This window comes from Schistocerca cancellata, chromosome 3, assembly GCF_023864275.1.
Source record: "Schistocerca cancellata isolate TAMUIC-IGC-003103 chromosome 3, iqSchCanc2.1, whole genome shotgun sequence".
In the NCBI taxonomy this organism is placed as follows: domain Eukaryota; kingdom Metazoa; phylum Arthropoda; class Insecta; order Orthoptera; family Acrididae; genus Schistocerca; species Schistocerca cancellata.
The window spans coordinates 268,300,237-268,308,005 of NC_064628.1; positions in this window are offsets into that span (position 1 = coordinate 268,300,237).

Sequence of the window (7,769 nt, forward strand, 5' to 3'; positions counted from 1 at the left end):
GAAAGTGACCTTAATGCTGTTGATATACGTATTCCGATTTCTACAAAAGTGAACATATTTTATTCATTCTTTCCGCCAGTGATATGTATTTAGCCTGCACCTTTTGCAAAATCTTGTTTGGAAGTAGTGGATAGTTTGTTGCTCAAGAACATACTTGCGTGAGCTACGACGATAACGTTATTACACATTTTTATAGCCATAGGCGTAGTGTGATGAATCAAGTGAATCACTGATAGTGTACATGAAACCTACTGGTTATAAATTCCTTTAAAAAATACTGTAAAATTTATTTTCATTACAAGCTGATACGTCGATTAGAGAAATTGTAGCTAAGCATGAAACGACATATATTAGTTCAATAACGTTCCTTGCAACGATAAGCCATAATTGATTGTACAGGATGGTTATAATTAACCTTTCGCTACTACTTCTACTATCTACTATGCGGATAGACAACTTTATAGGAATGATGTTCAAACTGTGCGTTGTTAGCAGTGTTAGTGTTAGCAGTGTTAGTGTCATGACACCAACACATGTGGGAGGCTGAAGATGAGCATAGCGAAGGAAGTAGCCAACATCCCACCTCAGATGTTTCGGGCAATAGTAGAGCAATGTCTTAGTCCGGCTCTAGGCTGCATCGGATGCAGATAATCGTCACACTGAGCAATGTTTGTAAACTGGAGCGTAAACATGATACCCAATTGACAAATGTTACCACCTCATATTAATTAAAATTAGCTTCTTTCTATAGTGTCTTCATTATTTCTCTTCTGAATGTCGGCAAAAAAGTTTCTGCAAAGATTCATTGTCCTAAGATCATTCTCAAGTTGCGAAAGTTTAATTACTACCTCCCTGTATGGTGTGTTTCATATTAACATCCTTAATTTCGTTCCGTTATTGTTAGAAAAAGAAAAAACCCCTATCCATTTTGTTACATGAGAAAGCAATTGGAACTTGACATATCTTCGTTGTTAAACGTTAAAGGTTGATGTGATTCACAATTTCACTAGCTGTTGAATTGCGTGATATGCTTCGAAACGGAACAATTATTGTCTGAGTGGGGCCTGGTACAATGCTACGTTTTCGTATTCATCTAGACTGAAAATAAGACGTCTAAGAATATTGTTCTATTAAGCTACGAGACTGCTATGCGAACCAGATGGAGAACCAGTCGACCTTGCGACCTAGTCAAGAGATTGTGCATTCTCCAGTAACCTCTACCTATCTTTAATCTCCTCATATTTACGACTATTGGCACGGAATACAACAGCAGCTTGAGTGAACAGGAAAATGAGAGGATTATGTAGAAGATACACCGGAAAGAGATTGCCTCGTATAAATTCCGTGTGCTGAGACTTAGTTTTCTTTATCAAGTATGTTGTTCACGTAACTTTTCCTCGTCTGCTTAGTTATACCTTTTGGCTTAATCTCTTTAGCCAGTGATAATATTAAATTCGTCAAAGGCCAGGAAATATTATTGTTTCTGCTGTAGCAATGTGGTATGAACTTGTGATGATTTTATGTGAAACCGTAATTGGTTGCTCGGATTTGTACTAACACATCCCCACCTCTTTCTGCTTTTAAATCTGGTTCAGTAAAAATGGATATTCTGCAGTTTCTTCGTAATTCTTGTTTTGCTATTAGCAGCAATGCCAGTTGTGAAATACATTAATCGTTAATAATTCCCGGATACAATGAATTTGAGGTAAGTAACTTAGAGATTAAGTTCCCATCAATATCGGAAACTATGGAGACAGACCACTACCTCATCTGGATTAGGAAAGCGAAGAGTAGCTGTTTTTAGGAAATCGTTCAGGGTTCACTCTCGAATGAGTCTCGAAAATTTCACGAAGCTTAAATCAGAATGGCCGACAATGCTAGGCATTATGCTCTTGAAGAATATAAATGGAAAGTGGAACCAATCAGGAAATACTAGAAGAATACATCCAAGTAAATTCTGACAATTATATTAACATAAATCTAATGACCCTCCCATGTAAAAATTATGGGTAATCTTAAGAAAGCGCTGTTAAATGACATTGTCTACAGAGACTTCTCTGACGTTAATATCTTTTAATGACTGCAACGCCTTTCGTCTCCGCTCATTAGTTCACCATCAAATAACATGCTTCTAATGAGCACACAACGGGTTCTAAAAGGCGTACAGCGATTCAGTGAGAGACTATGAAGTACCGCTGATCGTAAACAGGTACACGGTTATAGGCCTACTGTTGGACACCTGAATCACATCATCAAACAGTTTCATCTTCGAAAAAGTTATGAACGGCACTATTGGTATTTGCTTCTTTTAAGGGTTTCTGCGTAGGGTATAATATCGTAAAATGAGGCACGTGTGATTACAAGATGTTACATGAGGCTAACAGCGACTGATTTTAGTCTAACAGAAAACTGTGCTCTGTTGAACTTGTAGTTACAGAAGTACATAAAAATCATTTCACAGAACTGCCACTGTTACTCCCTGCCTTCTGACTTCATTTTTTTAAATAGCAATCAATTTTTCAATTCCTTCTCTAACTTCGTTCATTTCTAGTCATATGGTGACAGCCTCTTCATTTCTGTATAGTAGCAATAGCCAACAGTCGAACGCTGTTTCAGTCACTGGCATACAACACTGTCCGTTGCTCCACTTTTCGGTATTGCAGGAATGGTCATTAAAATTGCAGCGTCATCACGGCAACATGCAGCAAACTTCTTTTTTTTTTAAAAAGAATACACCCAATTTCATTCTATATTTACTGCGTACAATCCAGATTTAGGCTTTCACGCCATTATCGAGTACAATGCCAAAAGCAAGAATATGCAAATAATGACTCACGTAGAAAAAATTGAAAATTAAAAAAATATATATATTAGATGTAACCTGATATAATTTTACGAGATATGCAGTTACATCTTAGTCCATTGAAGTATTTTGTTGTGCACTGTGCAAGCCGAAATATTCTTTCACGCCTTTACCGAGTACTAAGCTAAAAGTTAAACAGGTAAATAATAGCCCATAAAGTAAAAATATTGAATACAAGCTAATATACAATTACGAGAGATGCACTTACTTCTTAGAGAATTAACAACAGTTTACTGTGTACTGTGCAGCATGACAAATACACAGTTCAACCCATTTGCTTAACTTGATATAAATGGTAGGAAATTAACGTCCTATAGGAACGCAGCACATTATTGTGCAAGGGATCTGGGAAAGTCATCCCAAAGCAGCTAAAGGCAAGACTAGCACAAGCCTATGAAAATAATGTCAAGGAATGCAGACTCTAGAAGAACGGAACATTAAAATATAGAAGTATCAAGGTGTAAGATTACTAGTGTTAGGTGTCATCGGACTGTATGTGTTTACATTTGGAGGTGGCATTGTCAATCATCATCTATATATTTACTTATAAACATCACGTCAATAATAATACGAAGTGAAAATACGTAATGTAGCATAAAGAAAGTAAAGTCTGGATTGTTAGGCCGTGTCGTATTACCTCTTTAACTTCAGTGAAACGGCCACGAAAGCCTGCAAACTCACATAAATTAAAGTTTGTAACGAACAAACGAAATAAATTACAGAAGCCAATGGAACGCACTTAACGATATGGTAAGCGCCAGTAATAATATAGAAAACTACATGTAACAATAGGAGGGGAAAAACGTGAAATTGGCATAAAGTGTATTGCTTGCTTGGATATGCAAATGATCTGCATTCCTGTGCGACTGCCCAAAGTATTTAGCAGCTACGATATTTACACTGCCGGAAAAAAAAATCGCGTCGAAGGTAGAGTTATGTCACATAAACAAAAGGTAGTAGACATGTTTCTACATCTCAGAAATTATGTTTCTTAAAATTTCGCGCCAGTCGCATAAGAGTGGCGCTAGTAGTTCTATTATGAGGATGGAAATCAGTTTCGCTTTAAATATAGACTGTAACCTTTGAGATTTGTCGTGCTGAGTTTATGTTAATTCAAGAATGCCTTTAAGACGATAAAGACGCCATTATCGACACCTCACTGAGTTTGAACGAGGTCGTGTAATAGGGCTACGAGAAGCTGGATGTTCTTCCCGCGATATTGTAGAAAGTGTTGACAGGAATGTTGTCACTGCACATGACTGCTGGCAGCGGTGGCCAAGGGAATGTGCGGTCGCAAAAGATCGGGCTCTGGATGGCTACGTGGCACTACCGAAAGGGCAGACTTCATGTAATTTTATAAATTCCTGCTTTGTTAAGTTTCTCTGTGGGGTGTGAGATGTCTTGTATCAGTTACTTTTCTAAGTTGTTGTTGGCGGCAAAGGTGATCCTGATGTCTGTTTTTTTGAACAGCTTGGCTATTTTGTCTGATATGGCACCTCAATATGGTAATGTTACGTACTTGGCTTTTTGGATGTTGTGTGAGGAATCTGTGTCACATTGCTTGTTGTTATTTTTAGTTGTGCATTGTGATAGTGTGTCTGTTTCATGTTCGTGATAGCTATTATACATGCAATGTATTTGATAGTGTTCATTTCTGTCTCATAGACGGCAGCATTAAGTGGGAATTTCTGTGCTCTGTTTAAGAAGACCTGCATGATGGTAAATATGTAAATGACTTGACAAGAGTGAAAATGGAGTCCCAAATAGAGACAGGAAATGACCCATCTGGGGCGGAATACCGAACTCTGGGTGTGAATATTTTTGCATTAGACTACTAACTAAGCAACATGGTCTTTCGTTATACATTTTATGTAAAATGTATTTATGTACTTCAGAATGAAATATTCATTCTGCAGTGGAGTGTGCATTGATCTTCCAGGAAGTTTCTTATTTATGAAGTGACTTCACAATAAAATAATGCTGTCTTTATCCTTTCAGTACGTGTATCTGTTTGAAATAGTAATACAACTTTTCTCTTTATTCACGATAAAAATGGTAGCAACTGTGAATCAGTCTGAATAAAAATCTCCGTCTGTCTCAGAATATCTTTTAGATAATGCACTGCATATTTCGTAGACTGTGGGTGAATCTTAGCTGATTACAACTTTCACAGCGCACTCTTACATTAACTATTGCGTCTTTTTCTGAGTTTAGTACGAAAATGTTCATGAAGTGCAATACCTTTCATATACATGTATAAAACACACTTTGACGATGTTTGAATTTATGAAAGCCTGCCACTCCTTTTGAATCTGGACGAGTGGGTTCGTATATAATTATTAACATGGTTCTTGCCCTGAAACATACCCCCAGACACTGAACATGACCCACTAATAATGCGCTCTACTTTACTGAGTCTCGAAGATGACAATAGTTTGGCAAAGCACCAAAAAGGGGTAAGGCGTTAAACTAGGTATATATGTGAGAGTTTTTCACACTCAGAGAGCTTTTGCGAGTAACACGTGTCGTGTAAAATGCGCCGAGAGTCAGCTCACCGACAGTGTCCGATAACGGACAATGGAAGCGCCCAGGCGTCTCGGAGTGAACCAAAGAGGTATCGATGTGTACTGTAATCATGAATACCACCTCTGCAGGTCTCGTTGTATGGTGGTACAGTATGCAATGTATGGTTTCCATGAGCAATAAAAAGGGTGCAAATGATGTTTGCGTTAATCTCTATTCCAATTTTCTGTACAGGTTCCGAAACTATACACACACCAAAACGTTTTTTGGTGTGTGTATATTGTCGTTCGAGAGTAGCTCAATCAAATTAACTTTACTTAGGAAAATACTGCGATAAAGAAGATCTGTGCATGAAATTTACGAAGGAAGGAATCTTCGTGGAGAATCACATAATTTATATCTTCAACTAAGAAGATCACAAAGCAAATTCATCGAAAATATAGAGATGAGCAGAGATACATTCGAGTATCGCGTCAATGACTCAGAGACGAGTGATACTTATGTCACCATGAATTTTCAACACACCGTAAGCGCGCGAGTTTTACTGAACGAATACTGATTAACTCATTGTTCGGTCGCCTGTGGTAGAGCAGTAGCTTGTTGGGCTAGTTAAGTTCAGTCGTCGTGGGATCCATTCCGGCCCTGTATACTTCTTAAATTTTCTTGACTCAATTATAGTCCTATAACATGTTCTCTGTACTACGTTTTATCTATACTTTTTAAACTGCAACTCGAAGTGTATTTTTAAGGTCTAACCAAAGAACTTGTCTTTAATGTATATACACCTATCCCAGTATACAACATACATTAAATTCCTAATAAAACAAGTTGAATATCCACGAAATTTTATTGGTATTTTATTTCTGGGAAAGTAAGTCATCAGCAATCAAGTGTTTCAAAGTCTGCATAAATAAAGAAAAACAAAGTTTTTGAAAAACAAAGGTCAAACGTTTTGTGAAAAGATTTGTCGGAAAGCAAGAAATAAAACAGATTGGAGAAACATTTTATGCACCTCATTTTCTGAATATGATTTCGAGCATCACTCAAAGGCACGCCAAATGTTTCCTTAACCTCTTTTATTTCTTTTAGACAAGTCATTTCAAAAATACCTGCCCTATTTGTTTTTATTTTTTCTATTTTCAAATGTAGTCAGAAAACATGATGTTACTGACACCTTATTTCTCTTTCTAGATATCCTTAATGTAGCATTTGATTCAAAGGAAGCCTTTTTTGACAGTTAAACGGCACACCATTTTTTAAGCCGCAAAATAGTTAGTCCTTGAAGAGATGATCTTTATGACATTTTATTTATGTAGCTAGCAGCTATTGGTGAAATTCTTCAACTTTCCCTCACCTCAATAAGGTTTCTTAATTACCCAGAATACCTACAATTAAATATTCTTTTGTAAAACTAGACCTCAAGCTGTTAAATTTAATACACCGTCTGTCCATTTCTCACTCCTCGTTAGGCTATGAAAATTCGGATGAAAACCTGTAATGTAGTTTGTAGGGAGTTTTCTTTTCCCGAAAGATAAATGCCAGTGTTGCTTAGTTATAATAGCTGCCCTGAGCAGATCGTAATATAACTGAGTGGAGTACGTTTTATGAAGCAAAATTTTATATTTTCACTTGCGTAAGTATCGGATACACGGTGGAATTTGTGAACGAAGGATATGGTGGAAGATTCGCGAAAACCAAACTTACAATAACTGCAGTATTATATCTGAAATGTCAATATACACTAGGTTATCCGTCTTGAATGAATGTAAGCATCGGATAAACCATTACACAACCCATGCGAACATCGTTACATAAAAATATTTCAAATAAAGTTACAAACCTCTGAAACAGTGTCTTGGGAGAGGGAGAGACACTATTTGTAAGTCACTTGAATTTACTGATGGTTAACTCTGAAACGGATACCGATCACCATGTGTTCTGGAGAGATTAAAAGAGACAACAAGAGCATAGCGAATTCCACACCAAAGTAGAATGAAAACTGTCATGAGAAATAACCTTAAAGCATGCGTGAATTCCAATCACCTAGAAACAACCTAAATGCTCAGCACTAGCTGAAATCTCAGTGTAGCGCTGAAGGTTGTCTGCCGACTTCACCCATCTCAAAAGCAAGAGACAACTGTCTGAATCATTGGTTCAGAACTAGCATCTTCATGACAGACGAACGGAAACATATAAACCCTCAATTTTTCAGTGACAGGGAATACTATTTGTTGTATTTTACATTTTTAAGAAGTTATTTATGAGTAGTAACCGCTAATAGAAAAACAACGTATACAGGTTCTTTCAGGAGGAATAGTAAATACTTTAATAAGAGTTGGTAGCATAGAATTGGAGGAGGCATAATGAATGACTGTGCTAGTAA